At 38.8% G+C, this 23571-nt stretch overlaps 1 protein-coding gene and 1 non-coding gene across 7 annotated transcripts in view; both read left to right on the top strand.

Annotated features, from left to right (window-relative positions):
- FRMPD4 (FERM and PDZ domain containing 4) overlaps positions 1 to 23571 on the top strand; it is a 352077-nt gene that overhangs the window by 148332 nt on the left and 180174 nt on the right. The window lies entirely within an intron of this gene.
- On the top strand, positions 5265 to 5371 carry LOC128904699 (U6 spliceosomal RNA). The gene has a single exon (XR_008464615.1). It is a non-coding gene; the product is annotated as a U6 spliceosomal RNA (small nuclear RNA).

Here is a 23571-nt window from a genome sequence, read left to right on the forward strand (position 1 = left end):
ACTTCTGATTCACTCCCAGGAATGAGTACTCGTTTTGTTCTCAAGTAACTGCTTGGTACACCAAGTTAACATCTCTTGCCTGGTGTAGTTGCAAGAGTGCCCTACGGAAATGACACTATACCTTTCGTAAACAATAACAGAGCTGGCATACAACACACGAATGAGTTATTCTTAAATCCACCCATGCTCACAGTATTAAAATGCCAAGCCAGGTTCGGACTTAAATACTTGGTCTCATTTTTTATTTTAGTTGTATAGTTACGGTCTTAGAGAGTTAGTAACTAAGTTAATGATGAATATTTTATGGAAAAAAAAAAACCCTATTGTATTTCAGAAATTATGCTTGACTAATCCAAATGCAGTGTTACTATGTGGGCAGAAGGCAAATGCTGGTTCACTCATCTCACATGCTCTGAGACTGTAATGAGTCAAAGTATCATAGATTCATAGAATGGATACTTCCTCCATACGCCCCAAATCCCCTTGTCCTGAATCTCCCAGCTGTGCTTAATCTTGAAGATCAGTGGATTATTCAATTGCCTTTCTTTTGGCAAAGATTAGTTTAAAAAGCTTCAAAAAGCCATCTTCTTGACAAAGCAAAGTTTGAAGCTGGCTTCAGAGAGCATCTTCCAGATGGAAGCAGATGGGCCGCTGTTCCTGTGTCTTGGACACATGGGACACATTTTTTGAGTTAGTGTTGTGTTGGGATAGCTGTTGGAATCAGGCTAGGAAAGGTTTCCTACCACTGCTTTATGTGTTTGCTTCTTCTTGTGTGAGTTCCGGGTCCTGGCCATTTTATTTTCTGAATTTTTGCTTGAAGGATAACATCAAGATTGAAACTTTCTGTTACTACTAAGTAAAAGTATAATTAATATAGGCCTAATGCTTTGGCAAGGGAAAAAATATCCCCAAACCAGATGCTGGTGCTAATTGGACACTGAATCGCTTCAAATCATTCATTAGCCTGTAGGTACATTGTTCCCAATCACCTGCAGTTTCATTTCAGTCAGAAAGTGATAAGATAATCTTTTTTTAATTAAGGTGGCAATATAAATTAACCTGTCAATAAATGACATTAACTTTTTAAGCAGCGCAGTTACAAGTGGATGGATTCGTAGCACCGTTACTTAGCCAAAAGAGAAATATTGGATCCAGTGCTGAGTTGTTAAATACTAATGAATAATTTATTTAATGAATTTTGTCTTCCTCTGTTCGTGGTGTGACTGGCAGAGCACCAGTCTTCTCCAAATGTTCCAATGTTCAGAATTACTCCAATTTTTGAGGCCTTATTGCTTTGATTTGCTACCCAGGTTGCTAACTCCTTTGCCGTATTCTGGGCTAGATAAGTACCTTATCTGTTACCTTCTCTGATCTGTCTGAGAACCATTTTTGTATTATAGGTTTTGGTGGGAATACGTATTGGTAATTAGTTTTTAAATTTAGTTTCTGTGGAAGCTTAGCATGTGTGTTCTTCTTTAAACCTAATTGTGTAAATGATCATGAAAGTGAATGCGCAGTGGCTCAGACATCAAAGAGAATTAAAAATATATTGAACTGCAGAAATATTTTATACTGTATTTGGTTGGATTCAGGTTATTATTCTCTTTTACAAGATTAATAGAACTTTTGGAAGAAAAGTGAACTGTCTCCAAAAGCATTACTGGAAGAAAATTGGCTTCCAGTGCATATCTAGTGTAAAGAAATATGTAATAAAATTATTTCCAAGATTTATAAGCGCTTGTACTAGAGGAGTAAAAGCTGTAGGTCCAGCTGTTTATTACTGAACTGTCGATTGCTGAACCAGCCTTCTTCAGAAGATGCTCTGCATGTGTAGTATTTTTTGACCAGATTTAAAACCAAAACAAACACTATGAAGTATTCTGGTGTGCTGGGCTGCAGAGAAAATGAAGTTCAGAGTCCATGGAAGGGGGAGCTCTATTGGGATGGGGCTTTTTGCTGGAAGTGTTGCTGAGATCTGAAGAGATAATCATGAGGCGTATATGGAGTTGATGAGCATCATTGCTGCTCTAGTTCATGGGCTGCTGCTGTATTTTAAGCTCATGTGCTCCTGCTGCTGGCTTGCCCCATGCCCTGCAGTAATCTGGTTTGCAGGAAGACTCTTGACATTTTATGAATTTGTTTTGTGCTTATTTTTCTCTTTGTCTGTCATCTTCTGACATTTGCACACGATTTAAAATTGTGACAGCGCTGTCCTTATATCTTACTACATCATCTGCTTCTTGAAGGCTACCAAATCTGCTTCTGCTGGAAGAGATTTTGTTGTGTCTTTTTACTCTCACCCTGTAGCAGACAGTTAAGTTTGGAGGTTGTTACTGAGGTCTGAGGAGATGGTTTTTCGTTTCTAAATGTGAAAGAAGGGGGCACATGCAGGAGCTCATGTATAGACTTGGGCAGAGGCAGGAGAAAAAGGGCTTCGGTATTCATTGCTGGACCTCTGCTGGGAGCGGCTGTGGGACGGAGGTCAAAATATTTCAAGTGTAAATGTGGCTTGCGTAGTCCCTGAACACAGATTGTTTGACTTACCTGGTCTGTCACAGACAATAGCTTTTATCTGGTCTTTAAAATCAATTGGTGCAATAATGTTTATGGCACACTGGCATTTACTGAAGGTCTCTGTCCTGTAGGAAACCAGGACCCAGGTCCTGAATGTACGTGCTTTGAGCAGTCAATTATTTGATAGCTGGCCTTTTTCCTGCTAACTGTTTCCATGACGTTGTATGTGGTGTTACCCACAGGCATATTGGGATGCTGAAGTGGAATTTTTTTTAATTACTATTTTTGATTGATTTGAGAGGGCGTGGGGGGGCATGAGGATCTACTAGTGAAGATTAAAGAAAAACAAAACAAAACCACACCACAAAACCCCAAGCCACAATGATCTGAACAGTGTGATTCAGTTGCATTTATTCTCCCTTTGTAAAATATAACAATTACTTTTTGATTCTTTTTTCCTGTCTGAATAATTGCATTTTGTACTCGAATGTGTGTTCTTCTGAATTACTCACTTCTTAATGGACTTCCTGCTTAACTGCTTGTCTTCTTCTGTGCCCTTCATAGTAACATAAACGTTTGTATTTTTCTCCTGATCCCTACTTTTTGTATATTCTCCTACAGTTTGTACATTTCAGCAGTGCTTCGAGCTCCCACTTTGTTTTGACTGAGTTCAGGATAGGTACCAAAGGCTGTTGATTTTCTGTCAGTTGGCAGTTTCACCTCTTTTAAGGAAGACTAGGCAAACTCTACGTTACTGTATAATACTGTAGCAGTGAGGGCAGGAGAAGAACTAATATTGCTCAGGGACTTCCAAAGGATCTGTAGCCTTGAGGAAAATGTGGATTAAATAAAACAATTTTTTTAATTTATTTTTATTTTTTTTTTACATTTCTAGTGGTGCTGTGACTCACCAGGAGGTGAGAAAATAAGTTGATTTTCCTTCAGCCTTTTGCTTTGCTTAGGTTGTGGAATGGTAAGTAGAAGATTAAAGGTTGGCCGGTGTGGAGTTTCATCCTAAGTGGAGGAAGCTGCTCTCAGCTCAAAAAAGCAGAGAGCTGTCTGTCTTCTCAGGGGGAAACACTTCACTGGATTTTGTGCTCAGATGGGAGCAAACCTGGTTGCCTAGAACTGAGGTAGTCTGAACATCAAAAAATGCTTAACTTGACAGAGTGGTCTTCTCTCCCTCTCTGGCAAAAAGATACTCTTATAAATTTAAATTAGTACCATTTTAGCATCAGAAAAGAAGTTCATAGTTGGTTTCTGCACTTGTGAACATGAGTGCAAAACTATTTTCTTAGCATCAGGCACAGGTTTGCATGCTGTGTGGAGAGGTAGCTGTGTGCTGGTCTGCCGTCAGCCCCTTTTTCATCTGTCTGTTGCTATCAACAGGCCAATTGTAAGAGTCTCCACTTCTACTGATTTTATTTTTCAAGTGTGCAGCTTGTCTGGTCTACCTGTTAGGGATTTTAATCTTGAAAACCAAAATCTTTTCAGTAGGAGAGCCTGGGTGTACTTTGAACTGCATATGCCTAAATGAAGGTTTGTGGCTTTGGTGGATGGGATGCGTTTGGGTCATTCATGATTGATTTAGTTGCCAGTCTGGAGTTACTAAATGAATGGAAGCTCTCTGAAAGAGAGACAATGCCAACAGTCAAGTGCCTATTCTGAGCTTGCTCATTATGCCAGACAACAAAAATGTTGTGAAGATGCATAACACTTGCATTGTGATTAGTTGCATCACTTATTTATGTTCTGCAAAATAAACACATTTAGATGGCTGACCATGATAAGCATTTCAAGAAGTAATGGTCTTTAAGTGTCAGCAAAGACACAATTAAGCTGAATGTTGAAAAGATCTTCACAGCTGTGAGTACAGTTAATCAATGAAGTGGGTTCTGGGAAAAGCCAGTGATGTTCCACATCAGTCCTATATTTTTGGGTCCAGGAAGAATGTAATTAATATCCTACTGAAGGTGGTGGAGATCAGCCTTCTGAACCTCAATGGGGACAGCAACCATCCATTAACCCACTGCCTCTGAAGCCTTTTGGGGAGCTGCTGTGCTGTAACCCTGCTGGGGACAGGGACAGGGTGGGTTAATTCACAAGGTGACATGTTTTTGTCATTCATAGGAAGAAGGATTGCTAATAGGAAGTTGGTGATAGTGTGTTCAGCAGTGACATAGTCCACAGTGGCATGGCAGTCATGGTACAAATCATAGAATGGTTCGGGTTAGAAGGGACCTTAAAGATCATCTAGTTCCAACCCCCCTGCCATGGGCAGGGACACCTCCCACTACACCGGTGGGTTGCTCAAAGCCCCATCCAGCCTGGCCTTGAACACTTCCAGGGATGGGGCATCCACAACATTCTCTGGGCAACCTGTTCCAGTGCCTCACCACCCTCACAGTAAAGAATTTCTTCCTAATATCTAAATCCTTGGGCTCTTTGTTAGTAAGAGGAAATGTTGTTTTCCACAAGAAGAAATTTTATGCTACTGTGTTTTAGCTATGAATGCCTTGATCTTCAGAGCATTGTGAGCCTGTATGTTACAGCCATAGTTACATACCTTAATTGCTTCATCTCCTGTTTTTACGAACACTGGTGGTAAATTGATCAAACTCTGAGGTTTCACTTTCTGCATGGTGGGTAAGATGACGGAATGAGCCCCGGACAGGCTGCTGTCATCTGAGTAGGTCTGCTAATTTGGGGTCATTGGAAAGGGACAGGAGACATCCAGTGGATATCCAATTGTGCTCGCTTTGGCAGCACATACACTAAAATTGGAATGATACAGAGAAGATTAGCATGGCCACTGCGGAAGGATGACAAGCAAATTTGTGAAGCGTGCCATGTTTTTGTGTAGTGGTCACGGCACCAAGCCCGTCAGGGTTCAATGAGCATCTAGATGACGCTCTTATGGTTTAGTGTTAGGTAGTCCTGTGAGGAGCAGGGAGTTGGACTCGATGGTCCTTATGGGTCTCTTCCAACTCAAGATATTCTCTGATTCTATGATTCTTACGAACGGCAGGGGAAGCGAAAAGAGAAAGAAGTCAAGTTGGCAGACAGCGAGGTACAAGGAAACCACAAAATAAAATAGAAAAGAAGAAATCACATAGCAAAAGGAGGGGTTGGAAAGACTAGGAGAAGTGATGGAGAATGTTATTAAATAATGAAGGAAATTAAGGGTGAAGAGGAATGCAAATAAGTGAAAATCAGAGAACCAAATTGGGAGAGGAGGAGGGGAAGAAGGCAGTGATTTAGTAGTGGTACACTTTATTTAAAAAATAAAATAAATTATTGAAGTAGCATTGATAGCCGGCATCTATCTATAACAGCTGTGCAAACATGCAAAACCCTCTATTGAGAAAATTTCTAATATGCATATCAGCAGATGCTTTACTTGGAGGGCTTTATGTAAGCCATAGGCTTACTGTGTCTTATTTACTGGCCCTTTCTTTTTAAAGATAGCTTGGGGACAGTGGTCTGGCAAGGTGAGGATGATGGACTTGGAAATCCTCTCTCCCATTCTATATTACTACTAATGTAAGCTGGTAGTACTACTAAGTACTGCTAAGGTAAGCTGGTAGTATAGAGTGGTACTGAACCTTTACTACTAGATGCAAGATTGATGCTAAATAAGTTTCTGTGCTTAAGTCCTGTGCTTCATCCCCCTGTTCTTCCCAAGAAGTTTTATAACCACTTTTATTTTGATAGAAAGTTTGGCTGGTACTTTGTTTTTTCAGACTCCAAAACCTAACATTGTTAGGCTTTTCTCCACAAAGATTAAGACCAGAAAAAACTGAGTTACAAATAAAGAAGGGTTACATTTTGCTATGTAAACTATGTATAGAGAAGAGCCATTTTTCTGGATACTCATGGTAAAGTGGAAAATCCTGACTGGTGTGAGTTACCGTAGTTTCACTGCTGATTTATGAATCAGGAACATAAGAAAGAAGTCTGTCATACCTTTTGCTTTTCGGTTGATGTGTAACTAACTACTTACATCCAGCTTCTCACCTTTATTGGACTCTTATCTTGGGTAAAGTGAAGAAATAGAGTGAATGCATTATTGTCTTGAGGAACTAGATGCTTCCAAAATGTGTGTGATTTGGATAGGTATACAGTAGTAGAGTGACTTTCATTCTAACCAGTCCTATTTATGGCTAGGAAAATGCACTTGAAAGTTAAAATCTGTGGTGTTTCAGAGAGTAACATGTCTAGGTGCTGTTGAAATTCAGTGGGATTTTGATGAGTAAGTTGTTTTTTGAAATTTATGGTCCTTAAACTCACAAACAGCTGTAAATGTCGCCTTGCAAGCCTTTGTTTTGCTTTGGTTTGTGCTGTCACCTGGTCTCCTCTTCATGTTTTTGAACAATCACCCTGTAGTAAATCAGACCTGTCTGGACATGTGCCCCTAGATAGACAACCTCTATCAGATGTATGATAATTAATGTAGATTAATATAGATTTAAAAAATGGTGAGCTTAGTTTTCTCTGCTAGTTTAGGTTATACTTTGTATTGCCTTTTGAAGAAGTGCTTTCCAAGATCACCTTTTTGGAGAAGTCTTTGTGCAGTCCTTTCTGTTTACATTTGGTAGAGCATTCACTCTGATTTGGTCATCTTCCAGTAACAAATTTCAACGTGTATGATTGATGTTTGGGGTTATTCCTCTGAAGCATGAGAACTGGTTGGTTACTTCCCCCGCCCTCTGCTCCTATATATTTTGTTAAGGTTTTGTATGAACCATCAGTACATATATTCTTGAAGTTGAGTTTGTTTTGTTGTTAACTGGGTGGCGATTATAGGCAGTCAACATAATCTTTTGAGTTTCTGCAGACAAGCATGCAGCTGGTGCTGCGTTTGGTGGAATCCTTGGTTGATACAAATAGGAAATTGTGATCTTATTCGCTTATTTGTTGCTGCACAAGATGGTATGTGACCCAGAATGAAACTGGGCCATGGCTGGGGCCCTCTGCAGAGAACAAGCATGGCTATGTGACAGAGATTGAAAGTCATGAAGGGGTTTAGTCCCTGTTTTACTTCCATTTGAGAATTAATAATAGAAAAGAGGACTGATTTAGAGGTTTTAACTCGGTTGGTTCAAGTGGGGTAAATGGAACTTGGAATAATAGAACAACTGCTGTATTGTGCACACAGGTCATGCTTCCAGTTTGAGGAACCTCTGAATAAGGTTCGAGGTGCCTCCTTATTGCACCTCTCTGCTTGTTATGACTAGAAGTAAAGCAGTTGAAAAGAGGAGTTTCCTCAGTAGGCAAAATAGAAAAGTCTTGATCTGAATACAAAACTCCTGTTACTTTTCCTAGAATTATTCAGTGAGGGACATACTAGAAAGAAGGGTGACTTCTTAGCTCAGAATAAAAATGAACAAATCAAATATTGAACTACCAGGTAGTTGACATTCTTTCAGCTCTTAGATTTTTCCCTCCTTACACGTGTCTTATCTCATATCTATAATGTTAATTAAGTTGTATTGCGGTCAGTAGCCTTCAGCAGATTTAATTTCCGTCAGATGGAATGTATGTTTTTCAGTCTGTCTTCTACTTCAGATAGGGAAGAAGGGAATATTTTTATTGTCTGGGCTTTTTGTTTTTTTTTAGTTTTCATTATTTTTCTTGTTTTATTGGTGGTGGTTTTTTTGTTTGTTTGTTTGTTTCTCCCTCTTGTTCATCTGGGGGGAAAGGCGGGTGTTTGATAAGTGGACGCCTTAAGTTTTCACCCAACCTCCATATCGAAAAACCACAAACCCCCCATATTTGAAGAGGCAATAATTAACTTGCAGCAATTTGTTTCAAATAGGAACAAACAGGGAACTTGCTGATAGTGAAAAGCACTAATAGGTGATTAAATGTTGAATAAGCAAAAAATATGAAAGTTGCACTGTTACGTAGAATGCCCTTGATGATCTGTTTCCCCACCAGGTAGGCATTTCCTTAAAAGAGTATGGAGGTACAGTGCACATGGAATCAGCAACTCTGCCTATATGGAAGGGAAGATACTTTAATTCTTCATTGGAAGTGTGAACCGCAATCAATAAAATGGGGGGGGAAAAAAAGCTACCAAATGAAAGTGTAGGAGGACTGGTTGTTCAGCAAACACTTATGCACTTAACTACCTTAGGTGTAACTAATTAACCATATGAGCCTTTGCCAACATGAGTATATATTGCATAAAAACTCAGGATGAAGCCAGAAGGTAGAAAAATTAAATCTTGGTTCATGCAAGAATAGCTCGTAGTTTATTACTCTGCCTTTCAATTTGAAAATGCTATATTTATGTTTATGATTTATAATTAACATATTCTCTGGAGAGCATTACTTTGTCATAGCTTAAGCTTCCAAAATTGTGTCCTTAAATTTACAATTTTTCTGGAATAGAGTTGCCTTGGTTTTGCCTTTGTCTGGAGATGCTCTTATTGCAGATTCCATTGGAGATTAAACAGAAAGAAATGAGGTTTCTTGTCTTTATTTCCAAAAAAAAGGCGGATTGCTGTCTTTACATGATGTTATCTTCTTTTCTCCACTAAAAAGATAAGTACATAATGGAATGGCATCAACAATGGTAGATAGAATAGAAGGACTCTGAGAAAAACTTCCACAATATTTTCTTTTTAGAATCTTACTCCACTGCTGAATGTTACATTTTTAAGGCTTCATTTTATTGAACTTTTATGGTTCTAACAAAGACGATAGTGATTAGTGAAAGACACGGCCATAGACAGCACTTTTCTCGAACTCAATGTTTCCAAGACATTTTCATTTAGAATGGCAGCATCTCTGTCTCATTACTTGTATCGTGCGTTTTTATTATGACTAGGAAGAATAACCTTTTCCTTCCTTGCTGTCTTGGAATGGAAGATCTTTGCAACAGAGACTTCTTTCCTTATGGTGTACAATGCAATTACTGTGTGGAGAATGCTCCTGAAATATAAATAATGTATCGATAGGAACTGTAGAACCATGTAGGTGGAGGACAAGAAAAACTGAATGTTTGCCAGGCTCTTTTATTATTTATCAAAGCTGGTGAAATCGAGTTGTCACAGCCCAAGATACTCAAGGATCTCAGTAAAAGCTATTCCTTTTGTAAAGTTTCTTTAACTAAAAATTACAGTTGCACTAGTAATTTTCTTTAAAGGATTGCAGGCTCTAGGAAGTTGGTTATAGTTTTGTAGTTTGCATTTTGTTTCTTGTTTGTTTGGGTTTTTAGAATAGATTTTAACCTATACATTTTTGCTGACAAGTTCAGAAATTATAGATTTCTGCCACATGAAGCTCTGATACAATAGACAACATAACTATTTTTAGTTAAAAACTTGTTTGTATTTTTAATTAAACTACCAGGTTTTCCTCTGGGGATCATAGAGCTAGTTTATAAAATAGACTTAGCTTTAGGATGTTTGAAAATCCATGCCCTTAATGCTTTTGGATTCCAAAATAGTTTTAAAATCTGATTGTTAATAACCAGAAAGTTAGCTGTGTGCAATGTTAGCAGAATATTTTTTTTATGTCAGTATTGCATGTCAGGGCTTGGAGTGGCAGTGTTGATTATTTTTAAAATTGCCCCAATTGGCTTATAATGCACGTGTGATATATAGTGTTCCCATAGAGTACTGAACGTAAATACAAGTGTACAGATAGCATGTGGCCATAAAAGAAGTAGAATGGTTGCAGGTATGTTGAGACACGCCAGTAAGAAGAAAGAGAGCCCTGTAATAAAATCTCATTGAGGATGCAGAGAGTATCTTTCAGCATTAGGCATTCTCCTCATGTTTCACGTAAATGCATCCTCCTCTCACGAGAGGATGAACGGTGCATTTGCACCGGCTCATTCAAATTGAATGTTCGTAAAAGAGTCTTGAGAAAACATTGAACAATCTGGTATTTTTTAAAGACAGGAGAAAGGTTAAGCTGTCTGCTGTTTAAACTGCTGTTTATTGGATATTTATTTGCTGACCGTGTGCATTGAAGGTGGTGAAAGCATCATTGGCAAGATTTCGGATGGCTGCATAGCACAGGTCAGGATTACATCAAACTAAGGCTGTTTTTACAATAAAGTTTAGATCTTCATAAGTAACTCAGTGTGTTGTTTTTATATCTGAGGATAGTTAGATTGTATTTTGCTGGCAGATAAAAGAGGGTAGGATGTGCCTTCTCTGTGTCCTTTCCCTTTCTCTCTCTGTTTGACAGCACTGCAGCTTTAACTTTGCTGAGAGCTGTAGTAAATGCGAAAGTAGATAACAGCATTTACTAACCAGAACATTTATTAAAAATAATTAAAAATAGACTTCACTATAAATGTTTTGTTTCTATTATTTTGTTTGCGCTTTCAAAAATAGCGTAGAGCTCACTGAACCCAAACTTGCTAATTTTCTCTTTAATGCGCTGAGTGGCTGTGTGGAGGAGAGTCAGAGTCACTCTTTTAGGCGAAGCACAGCATTATCTTGCAGTGCCTTAGGCATATTTTAAAAGCATCACCAGTTAATTATAGAAAGAAGAAGTAAGGCTATACGTGCACACTAGATTTAATCTTGCATTGTTCTCACAGTGAAGAGATTTATAAGAACCAAGGAATTTTTATGCTATTCTGAATTATTTGCTTAATTCTCCCACCCTGCAATAGACACACACAAGACCACCATCACCTACGTATATAGATGAATATCAGAAATAAATGCCTTCACTATTTCAGCAGGGCATCTGTTTAACAGTGTCTTAAACATTAAGGAAAGTCTTGTGTTATAAACGCTCCTGAGGTGTTGGCTTTTTTTCCTTCTCTATCTCTGCATGCCCGCTCTCTCTCTGTTTTTATTTTCTTTCTTTTTTGAAGGCACCCTTTTCAGGGCTTTAATGCTGATTTATTATTTTTATTATTTCTTTATTTATTTTTCCCTGTATTTCTCAAAGATAGAATAAAATGTCTTGGAAGACAACTATGAAACCTTGTGTTCCTGGATGTGAAGTCTTGCTTGTTTAGTGAAAGTAGTCTGCAATATTTGCTCAAGGGAGCTGTTGCCCTGAGAAAATGTTCAAAATAAGAGTGAATTACTTAAAAAATCAGTGTGTGTATGTATTTTATATGTAAATATATGCTACAGACATGGTGTCAAGAGCTGGTTTTGATTGGTCTATGTGAAAGAGACATGTATAGTAGTTGTGTGAGTGGCACTGTCTTCAGCTGGCTTAGACATTCTTCCGTGGGCATTTTGGATCAGAGATTCCTATAGGAATAACATGCTCTCACATGCAACTAATCTGGGGGCTGACTGCTCCGTTTGGATGATTTACTGTAGAGCTGCTGTACGCGATGACATGTTCTTTATGTGCTTGGACAATTTGATTGCATTAGTGGTCTTGGGTGCATGGCAGAAGCCAAGTGGTCCTGCTGTCATTACTGGTAGAAAACTATGCATCAGTAAGTAAACTTATGAAGGCTATATAGCATTTCAGTACTGGAATGTGGTTTTGGTTTGGATTTTTTTGGAACAGGAAAAACAGTATTGCACTGGGTTGTGTGTGTGTACTGTATAGACTGCAGTGACACTGGAAATCAGAGTAAGCCTGGAATCATATGACTGTAAAATATGCTCCAGACCTTGGTAAATGCTTTCTGTGAGTTTCCCAAGTATCTGTTAAATAGGTTTCCAGAAGGCGTGGTTTGATTATATGTTTGCATGAAAGTGTTAAGTGAGCAGCACACAGTTTATTCAGTCCCACAAAGATTTGTTCCAACACTCTCCCCTGCTACCTCTGTTTCAGCAGCTTGTTGTGAAAACCCTAGATGTTATGTTCAGCTTCCAGTGAAAGAGGCTGCTATGGAAAAAGGCAGGACATGAAGCCTACTGAATTATTATGGTCCAAGGGATGGCTTTGTTGCCCCCATAATTATCAGATGCTCTGGATTTGACTATGTTTGTTGCTTGGTACAGTGCAGAATGACGGGCAACTGTGTAATGTGCCAGTGTTTGTGGTGGTGAAAAAAAGTGATGCCAGTTGAGACTTGCACCACTTCCAGTACTGGTTGAAAGGCTGAAAGATACTGTTTCCTAGACTGGACAACCTCTTCCTATCCCATACGCACAGTGGCTCTTGAGTGCATTCAATCTTACGCTGTTAAATTCATGTAAGTTTGGAGGGGATGCCTGTTTTTGGTTGTTGTTGTAGTTTTGGGGGTTTTTGTTTGTTTTGGTGGTGGTGTTTTTTGTTTTTTTTTTTTTAATCAACCCATTTTATATTCTTTGAAAACTGGGAGTAGAACCCCAGTATTATCTTAAATATTAATTAACTTTCAGTACCAGAAGATAGCTTCTTGTTCTTCTGAAATCTGATGATTAATGCTTTTGTTTACTTCTGAGGGATACGTTGTTTGTCATGTCACCACTGAAGTCCCGTTCCTTCACCAAAATGGGTGTTGTTGGCTTTGCACAGGCAGACGGTTCCTTTTCGCTTGTCCAGAATCCAAATAGAGAATGGAGTTTAAAATTTGAATTAACCTTTGAACAGTATTTAACAATTAAATCTTAACACTAAATTTCAGTAAATTAGAATTATTCCTTTCTTCTGACTACTTGTAAAAAAGACGAAGATGATGACATACCATTTTTCTGCAATAGCATTAATTAGCTTTTTCTTCTGATAAGCTCAGAGAGCTCTAATTCTGAAATAATAAAAAACTAACCAGTCAGTCAGCAGCTCTGCATGTCCATCTTTCACTGTTGAACACTTCAAACATTTGCATTCTAGGAGAGCTGTCAGTCAGTTCTCAATCAATATTTACAGTATTCAACTTTCTCAGAGAAGGTACAGAATATTTCCGGGTATATTATAATGTACACACCACCTGTGAGTGAGTGCAGCCTTTCACTCGTTGGTAGAGAAATGTCAGAGGGGCTGTGGGGTTGTCCCTGTATAGTTTCAGGATGGCGATAGAAGAGGTAGCCATTTATAGAGGATACGACTGAGCTGTCCCAGAGAAGACATAAACTGGTACATTAGAGAAGATGTAAAGAAAATCAGAGTTAAACTTGTTTTGGGAAGGGTTCTTCATTATCTTTTGGAAAGTGGAACTTCGCTGCTGATGCCCATGAAATTGTCCATTTATAATAGTCTGCTTTCACAGCAAGTTTATATGTTGGTGTTTGTATGCTTACATTGTAAATGCAAGTACCATGTCTGCTTCTGATGGATGCCTACTGAATACAAAGGCAGACTCCAAGGAAAAGAGTGCTCTTATGTTAAATTTAGTCAGTAGCTTACTCATTTTGCAGATAAAAAAAAAAAAAAAATCTTCGCTCTTGCTGGGATGTTGAGGATAGCTGGCGACTCAGTGGTTTTCAGAAGCTCTAGTTCAGGGAAAATACAGATATTGCTAGAAAAATAATATGAAATAGTAATTTACTGAGTATTCCTAACATACACTTTTTTCCTAGTTACAATTTAGTTCAAGAAGGGAAATATTCCAAATGGAGACAATAGTAATAATTGAGGTGGTATTTGAAGTTGCTTTTTCTGTTTAAGATGGAGTAATTTGGGAAGGTTTTGGCCATTTTTCCACCCTTCCGGCAGGGAACTAGAGGTCTTTTTAAACTTGTAGATCTTGTGAAAATCTACAGCTGCATAGAGAGTAAAGGCTGAAAGTTGTGCTCGTGCTCCGAGAAAGAGTGGGCTCAGCCCTGATTCTTTCTGGTGACTGGCCAGGCAGCTTGGAGGTGGCCACAAGTTGCCTTTTTGCCCAGCTGTTCTCAAGGGAACCCTCTCCCTTCAAGGGAAGAGAGGTTTTTTTAGGGAAAGAAAGGTAGCTCCATGTCTGGGGACAGCTGCTTCCATGGAAGAGAGCTCCGGCGCAAGAGCCTCGGTGGTTGATGAAGATTCTTCCTTTGAGATCCTGAAGAACCATTTAGGATTGTAATTTCATTTGGTTTTAGAGTGTTACTATTACTCTGTGATGAAGAAACAAGGTCCTGGAATTGATGGACTCATATTAGACTACTGGATTGTACATTTAGTTGACTATATGCAATGTACATCAGTCGAATTTCATTGAGGAGGATGCTATTAGAAAATGCTGGGAATGAAATTAAAGGGCAATTACAACTCAATATTTTTTTAAGTAGAGTTTTGAATAAATTGAAAGGTTATTTGTCAATGAAAGCAGGTCACTGAAGTTCATGTTCATGTGTATCAAAGGGATAAGGCTATAGGTGTCATGGAAAGTAGCAGCAATACAATGAAATTCTTGTTGCAGATCAGGTTGTCTTACATCATATTTTTCTTGGTCTTCGAAAATCCTTGGTTTTGGTCATGGTTTTTGTCTTGTTTTGTTAGACTTTTCCCCACTCAACATTTAAGATGCAGAAAATGTAAATGTCAGTTCCATATTAAGGATTAGCTTTGGGCTTGGAGAAGAAAGCATAAAGTTAATTGAAAGGTCATAAATAAATGAATGCTTTTCTTGTGCGCGTATGTGCGTACACTTCTAAAAAATCTTTTTGTAGAGAAATAAATTTTTAGTTTATAAAGAAGATCTGGACAAACTTATTACACTTGTTGAGCAGATTGTAGGGTTCTCCAGTTGTCAATTACTTGAGAAAACTGTTACACAACTTCAGGAGCTGGCAGCAGAAAGAGATGCCATATTCAGTGCTAAATGAAAATCAATTTCTAATAATTTTAACAACTGTTATCAAATACTTAATAAAAGGAAAAGGAGAACAAGAAAAAAAGGATGTTTGTTGCAAAAGGGACAGCATTTCATGAAAAGTTTGTGGCTGTTTATGGTGCCGTATCTTGAAACAAGTTTGACTTCTCAGTTTCAGTGAGGCTATACAAAGTAAAATGCCTACCCTGTGAAAAGAGGAGTTTGCTCAAGCCCAGAAAAGTGTTATAAAATTGTGTTGGTTTTTTTTCTGTTGCAATTTTTGATCCCCTGTCACTACAATTTTTTAATTTCAAAGACAGAAACCAACCAAAAATCCCAAGCACATAAAAGGGAAAGGTATTGAACAATCCAAGAGTTATAGCTTGAACGGTGCATCAAAAGCTTGAAAATAGTTGACAGCATAATAAGTTTGGTGTTGGCTGCCCTTAAATGTGTGTAAATGCTGGTAGACCACGTAGCAATAGGTCTGCGCAAGGGCGAGGTTTGCAGGAGTCCCAGCTGGGGTGCTGGAGGTACCGTGCGAGACCCCTCTGAAAAGGAAGGTCTGCAGGAACTCTCTCTTCTGTGTTCAAACAGTTGCTATCCGGACCCATTGAAGTGCAATGATTTATAGTAGCAGCCTGTAACATACTTAAGTACTCTGGTGTCATAAATACCATTGTGCTTTTGGTTGAAGATTTAAATATAGAAATTAGCCAAGTGGTGATTTTTAAGCTATAAAATATATATGCTGGTTTTATGGAAGTAGTGAGCTAACACAAAAGCATGTTTTTAACATTCAAGGGTACTTTTTTCTTCAATACTGTAGGGGAAATGATGAAAAGAGACCATAGCATTTGCTGTAAATCTGAATTTCAGAAATATTTCCATTTTTGCATAATACAGTCATGGGAATGAATATCGTGTTAGGAGCACAATAATTAATACACGTCTGTCATTTTAGAAAGAAGGTTTCCAAAAGATGTTTTTAAAATGTATGTGCTGTTGATTAAATATCAAAACTTCTTCAAGCACATACTACAGTTAAGTTGCCTCACTCATGGCGAACAAGTGATCTTGGCAGCTGTGAGTCCCACGACAGCACTGTGCAACCTCTGGCTCCACAGGATGGGAGGAGACCTTATAGCGGCCTTCTGGTACCAAAGGAGGCCTACAAGAAAAATGGAGAGGGACTCTATCAGGGAGTGGATGAGGGGGAAAAGTTTTAAACTGAAAGAGGGTAGATTTTGGTTAGATATTAGGAAGAAATTCTTTACTGTGAGGGTGGTGAGGCACTGGAACTGGTTGCCAGGGAAGTTGTGGAGGCCCCGTCCCTGCAAGTGTTCAAGGCCAGGCTGGATAGGCTTTGAACAACCCACTGGTGTAGTGGGAGGTGTCCCTGCCCATGGCAGGGCGATTGGAACTAAATGGTCTTCCCTTCCAACTCTAAGCGTTCTATGATTCTATGACAGCAGCGGTGTGCGGCCCTTCTGCTTCAAAAAACGAGCAATTGGCAGCTGGCCAGATGCAGAGAAGCCCCCTCTGGCTAGGGCAACAGGAACATCAGTGTAGTTCATGAGAGCAGCTGGCACTTCCACTAAGGTGGGGGGCAGGGAGGGTCCAGCCATGGTATAGGGTCAGTAAAATAATCTTCTATCACCTCCTTCAATCCCCTGGGTCTATAGAGTGATCTGAACTGTGATACTTGTAGTTATTTGTAGTCACTAGAGCATCTCATTGGGATTCAGTGACTTGGTGCCATTTAGAGCTGGTATTTCAAATTTCATGAATTTCATGCGTAGGCAACCCAGAGATAATGTGAGGGAGCACTTAGTTCATGTGAAAGGGCTCTGCCAAAAAACCCTGCACTAAATTGTTGTGTGGTGAGGATGTTTTAGATTTTGCAGAGTATTTTGTGTACAGTGTGCTCTAGATTAGCTATATTTTGAAGTATAATAGGAGGTTAAGGAGTGCAAATTTTATGTGTCTTAGTTACTGCCTTCTCACGTTTTTTTTCAGAGATTTTTCATACACTTTCCAGGTGCAGTCTTTTTTCACAGATACATAGTTCGTTAGTGGTAGGTGGAAATTTTCCTCTAATGAATGTCATCTTCCTTCTATTTTAATAATTATTAAAAAAGGGGGAAAAAAGTTTATAGGACAGGTGGCAGTTTATAGGCTGGACTTAGTGGTGGGTTTTTTTATTCCTCTGTCTTGGTAACTATGAAATTAATACTGAATGGGTGCTGTGCTCAGAAAACAAATGTTGAACATAATTCCATTTTGAATTAAAGTCGCACCATGCTAGGGTGTATATAATTATTGATACTCTCTTGGGCCCTGTGAAACACCATATATCAGTGTTCTGGAGTGCAGCCCCCTTTTCTGGGACACTAGAAAACACTAATGGGGAATATATGAAAATGATGAAGTAGAAACTGGCTTTTCTTAGTCTTGTAGCCATGCCTGTTATAAATAGGTAGCTGTTATACCAAAGAAATCACTGTTCTGCAAGGTTGAATTCTTGAAAGCTTCAAGATGTTTTCTTTTTGCCGAAAATATATTTAAACCAATTATTTGAGCAAGTCTGCAAAACTATTAGTAGTTTATACAAAGTTATAGAGGCCCAACTGATTTCTGAATTTCCCTTGTCATAAGCTTTCCTTTCATCTGCGCATCCACTGAATGTGGTGAGCTTGTGGCTTATTGCCTCTTTCAGAGGATGGATTGAAGCCGTGGTGATGTCTTTTCTGTAAAAACAACAGCCAGCTGTGATGTTCTGCTCTGCTTTTCCAAGGACTTCTTGTCAGATTAAATTGCAGATGATGAGGATAATGGATCCAAGGAAAAGGAGTGGGGGGACTTCTTAATGTATTAGAGCTGAGAGATGACAGAGATAGCAAATATAAAATAAGGAACAAGGTAATGAATGGAAAGAAAGGTTCCTTTCCAAACACTGGTGGCATAACCAGATGAAGCCAATATGCATTTGCAACTTAAACTGGTGTATTTTTCGTAGATTGTGTTTTTTCTGTCTTCTGGTGCATTTCCACTTTAGATGGAGGAAAAAAGTATTAACTTTCCTTGAGGGTTCTTGGGGGTAAAGGTCAGCTTCTTCAGAAAGGAATTAGTATCAAGGGATTACTTTTATATATTCTTTTAATATATATTTTTATATATATGTGCATATACACAAACATACACACATGCCTTGTTGGTGGGATTGGGAATTATTTTTTGACTTCTTAAGTTTTAAATACTTAATCCATGAAAAAAAAAATCATCTCTGGAGCCAAATTGTTTTGTTCTTTTTTTTTTTTTTTTATATATATATTGATGAGCTATACCTCCTAACTGTCTGGCAGAGCTAAAGTGCAGTTATTTACATCTCTATGCTCGTATTTCATTTCTGCTCTGAGCCAAAGTGCTGAACCATAACAAATCTACAATGGAGAACATTTCTTTATAAAGATTGAGCACAGTAATTCTGCAAACTGGAATAGAGTTTATTTGACAAAGTGCTGGGGAAAAAAAAAAAAGGGCAAATTCATCAACCCAGGCCCATATTCCTATCCCACTGCAGGGTGATGGTTCCAGCTCCCCACTTCAGGAGCATGAATTTTACTGAGCATAAAGGTTGGGCATTGATGTGTTAAGCTTGAACAGGCATCTGTGGTAGGCAACAACCACCGACAGTTACAGTTCTCTGTCTTGGAACCTGATGCCTTGTGTAGACTTTTAAAAGCTCTATTGACAAACACGTAGTGGAGATAATTAGCCTCTGGAGGCTTCATTGAGGGACACACGGGGAAGCAGCTGCCTAGTATTGTAAGGATGCAGGGTCCTTTGCAGCATCAGCAGCGTAGGGCTGAAGTTCAATTCCTGTGACATAAAATAAGATCTGTAATTGCATTTTGTTGTATTTTATCAAGGACTTGCTGATGGCAACGTGAATTTTTGATAGACTCTGCAAGGCGTGAGGGAGGATGGACTTTCCTGGTAGTGGTAACGGCGGTATTTGCTGAGGCATCTCTTTGTTAGCTCTGAGCCATTAATAATGGTGAGTGATATTTGGAAACATGAGCAAAAAGATGTTTTTAGATGGGGAAGATTTGGTGGGAGGCAGGGAGGGCAATAAGAAAGCATTTCTCTGTGTGCTGCTGTGTCTTCTGACGAATGGCAGGATCCATTTGCAATGTGAAAATAAGGCTGTAGTGTGAAATACAGCCACAATGGGCTTCCAGATTTTAACTAGATTGTCTTTCAGTGTACAGAGTCTGACATGGCTTGTTCTTGTCCATCCATGCACATGAATGCCTCTTTAGAAAAGAATAACCCCCCTGTCAGCAGCTGGAGTGTTGCAGGGGTCCCATATCAGCTGTGCTTGAGAAAAAATTGCTTGAGAAAATACAGGAGCGAAGCCTGCTCATCCATAGCTTTGCTTGTGGGTACGATCACACCTTTTCCTTATTGTGTTGTGGGTTTTTTTGCATAATTTTTGATTGGAAACTTAAGACTCTAGCAATATTTATGTTGGTTATAACTTCTTTCTGTAAACTTGAAACTGAAAGGAAAACTTCCAGAAAACATAAATAGCTGAACAAGAGTTTGACTAATCAGATTGTTTGAAATGTTTTAAAAATGGATATGAAGACATTAAAGCTGATTCTAGAACTTTCCAGTTTATTCTAGTTTGGTTTTAAATTTTGATGGAATTATTATTGTTTGTTATAATTATTATTTAACTATAAATATTCTAAAGTGTCACTGGAGAAGAGAGGCAAAAAGTAAAAAGTTCCATTGCTATTTCCAGGATCATTTTAATTTGAATAATAATTTTAATAGTGAATCCTAGAACTTACCCAGGACTGAGACTGCACCATAGTGCCTGGGATGGCAAATAATTTTTAGCTCTGAACCAGTTTCAGTTTGGACTCATGCCTGTTATGTTTTCTAAGTGCAGAGCATGAGGATATGTGACAAGAATTTGGGTGCAGGAGAGCAGCATATCTATGGTTTGGAAGGAACAGTTGTCTTCCATAATGGGTAGTTTCTTAAATTAAATTGGAAATTAAAATCTGAGCATTGAATTCCATTGCTGAGCTTTTTGTTTTCAGAAAAGTGTTTTGGTTTTCTCTTCTTATGCATTGTGCTTGCAAACAAAAGAGGAGCTGCCTGTCTGTAAGAAGTAGATGAGAAACAATTTTTTATTTTTTTTTTTGTTGGTGTACGAAGTTCTCTCAGAAGCCAAGTAAGAATCTGAAAAACAGAGTAATTCTTTCCTCATCTTTTTTGATTTGTTTTAGGAGCTGTTTGTTAGAGTGTGATACTGAGTAAACCATTTGTGTTTGCAGAAATTATTTAGGATTTTTTTTCCTGTAGTTGGGCATTTTAATGTCAAATATAGGTCTGTGCACAGTGACTATCAAAAGCCGTATTTCTGGTGCTTGCCCAGGCTCTACATTCCTTTCTTGTAAGTAGAAAACAGGAATTTTAGACCATCATAAGCACATACATATATATACACACACACATATATATGTATGTATGTATACTTGCTTTAAATATAGAAATGAAATTCTGACCTTTCTTCCAACGCTTGCCTTTTTTCAATTCTTGCCTTGCTCGCTGGCAGCCGCCTGGCTGGTCAGGATGAGATGGGGGCCATTGGTGTCAGGGAGCGAGGTGGGCCAGGGTTGGCATTGCTTTAGGGTAGTGTAATAAGTAGTTATGATTTGTTCCTGGTAATTTTATGATTGCAGAAAAATTATAGGGCGACACGCAGTGGTTTTTATTTGTTTATTTCTTTAAACTTGGTACTATTATTTTCTTTCAGTAAGTGCCTGCAAAAATACTACCTGGAAGACAGCAATCTTGAATATTATTTTATTTATTACAAGCAGCAATGGCAAGATCCTCCCCAAACCTCATTGCTTCTGTATTAAAACTAGTTTAGATCTCATTACGTGGCTTGGGGCAGCCCGGTAGCGTGGCGTTTGGTACCTTTGCAGGCGTGGGCGCTTGGCTCCTGGAAACATGAACACCCAGCTTGGGTGAGGACTAAAATCCCAGCATTTACCTCTCTTGTTACTCCCGTGATTGACGGGTGCTGCTCCACTTCATTTGCTGTAGAAAACCCTAAACTTACCCCTCTGTGCCCAAGTGAAATTATGTCTCGGTGTGGCAAGTGTGTTAACTAACAGCTGCAACTGGGCTCTTCAATGATGAGGCTGGAGCCTACTCATGTTATGTCTGTACAAATAAAAAGAGAAAGCAAAATCAGGTCACATAGCGTGCTTTTTCCCCTTGGCCAAGCAGGCCTTGGCAGTGTAGAGACCGTCCTGGTTAGGGTCAAGAGGTTCTCCCTCGCAAGACAGGTCCAGATGTGTGTTTTCATTATCCTGGCTTCCTGAATCTGGCTATTTTTTTCTATAGCTACGGATGTAAGGCCAAAGATCATCGGTGGCCACAGCCATATCTTCTTAGAAACATATTAAAACAGAACAAAATCACAACATTGTTTAATCCAAATCCTGAAGTTATTGGTTGCAATAAAGGTTGAATAACATGACTACCTCTTATAATGTTTGCAGTTTCTGTTTGGGAGCAATGGGATATCTGTCGCCTTACCTAGCCATGAACTATATAGCTATAAAAAGACATTAAAGGTAGTCATAATGCCCCATATACTGCAACTGGTGTGAGATCAAGACTGGATCTGAGAGAAGTGCAATATTTACTCTTAATCATATGTTTTCTTTTCAACAGTGTGACATTACCGAACAAAGTGTATTATTTTAGCTTATCCGCTAGGTTATGTGAGATAAATACATCAAGTGGTTTAACAAAGGCAGCTAAGGTGTGATCTTGCACAAAACTGCTTTTAATGTCTCCTTTGCCAGCTTCGTGGGTTTGGAGCTTCAACCTCTGATGAGTACTGTGTTGCTTGTATTTTAATGATGGAAAGGGACAGTAGGAGTAGAGAGGGACTGCATTGTGTTGGACACTGGCAGTGGAATAATAACCAGATTGCAGTATTCCCCTTGCTGCTTAAAGGTCAGCAGTTCTCTTTATATCCTTCCCAGTTTAAACTCCGAAGTTTATCAGCAGCATTTATGGTGTATTTTGCTAGCCCATCTAAAGTTTTCAAAAACTCATTCCAAGCTAGATATTGATGTTCTTTAAGTTTTCCCTCTCTTTAGGTAGAATTAAAGGCAACTTTTGTGTGAGTTGTTTCTTGGCTCTTCTAGCAAGAAGAAACTGGGTGTACCTTTTTTTTTATATATATATATATTGTGCTATTGAAAAATGTGGAAAAGGAACTTGTAGAAGCTGGGTGAAGGTGTGGCTGACGCATAGCCATTATGTTTTGGAGAGCAGATCCTTTGAGAATGGTTGGGACTTTTTGAAGAAGCTTTTTGCTTGGAGGTTTGTGAATGTCATTCTTTGTATTACAGAAAGCAAAGGCACAGAACTTGCTATCACAAGTTGAAAAGTGATATTTATTGCTAAAAAATAGTGTAAACTGGTTTTACTCAGATGAATAACTCATTCTAGAGAAGAGTTCTCATGGGAAGGTTGTCACTGGGGGAGGATGAGAGAAGGAGGATCTCTGGACCTCTTAGGGTATTTCAGAAGAAAGATTAAAATAAATGATTCATTTCCTTGTTTATAGTCTGAAAGAGCAGATTTCGGTAACTTCTCAGTCTGCTGTTTTCAGGAATGAAATCTCGCCTTTACACCAAGGGTAGTAGAGGAACTTTGTTCAATAGTGTGCAAGGAAGGCAGCGTCATGCATAGGGTGGTTGATACCGTTCTGGCCATTTATAGTTAGGGTTTGTCAGCCATTTCAAAAATGTATAATACGACTAAATGAAGAAACTTCAAAACATCATCCAACAGAGCTTTTTATTTAGGAAGCTGTGTACTATTGCATGTTCTTATTGCCATCAGTCCTTGTGGTGCTGTCATGTAAATCAGTGGCTGACTGGTCTTTCTCACTTTTATCACTGGCAGCGATTCATCAGCTGTGCGTTATCCAAAGGGCTTTTATTTTTTGCTCTACAGTCCTTTAACATGCTTCTTTCTGGCATTGACCCATGACTCTGGGTCCATCTCTCAGATACAGCTTGAAAATGTATTTTCCTACGGGGCATGAATACAGTGGAAATTCATCCAGTTTGTCCAGGGACTTTTACCCGAGACTTGCTGGCATGTCCTGTGAACCTGGACTTTTGGAATGATTTCTTTTGTGAAACTCTGAAATATGGGAGTGGGTGCTAATGACTTTACAGACAGAATAGACTTTGATAGTAGATTTTGACATACTCTACTTCTCTTACTAGCTAGTAAGTGCATTACATAATTGAAAAAGTATACTATAATACACTGCAACATGGGCATCT

Source organism: Rissa tridactyla, chromosome 1 (assembly GCF_028500815.1).
Source record: "Rissa tridactyla isolate bRisTri1 chromosome 1, bRisTri1.patW.cur.20221130, whole genome shotgun sequence".
NCBI classification, from domain to species: domain Eukaryota; kingdom Metazoa; phylum Chordata; class Aves; order Charadriiformes; family Laridae; genus Rissa; species Rissa tridactyla.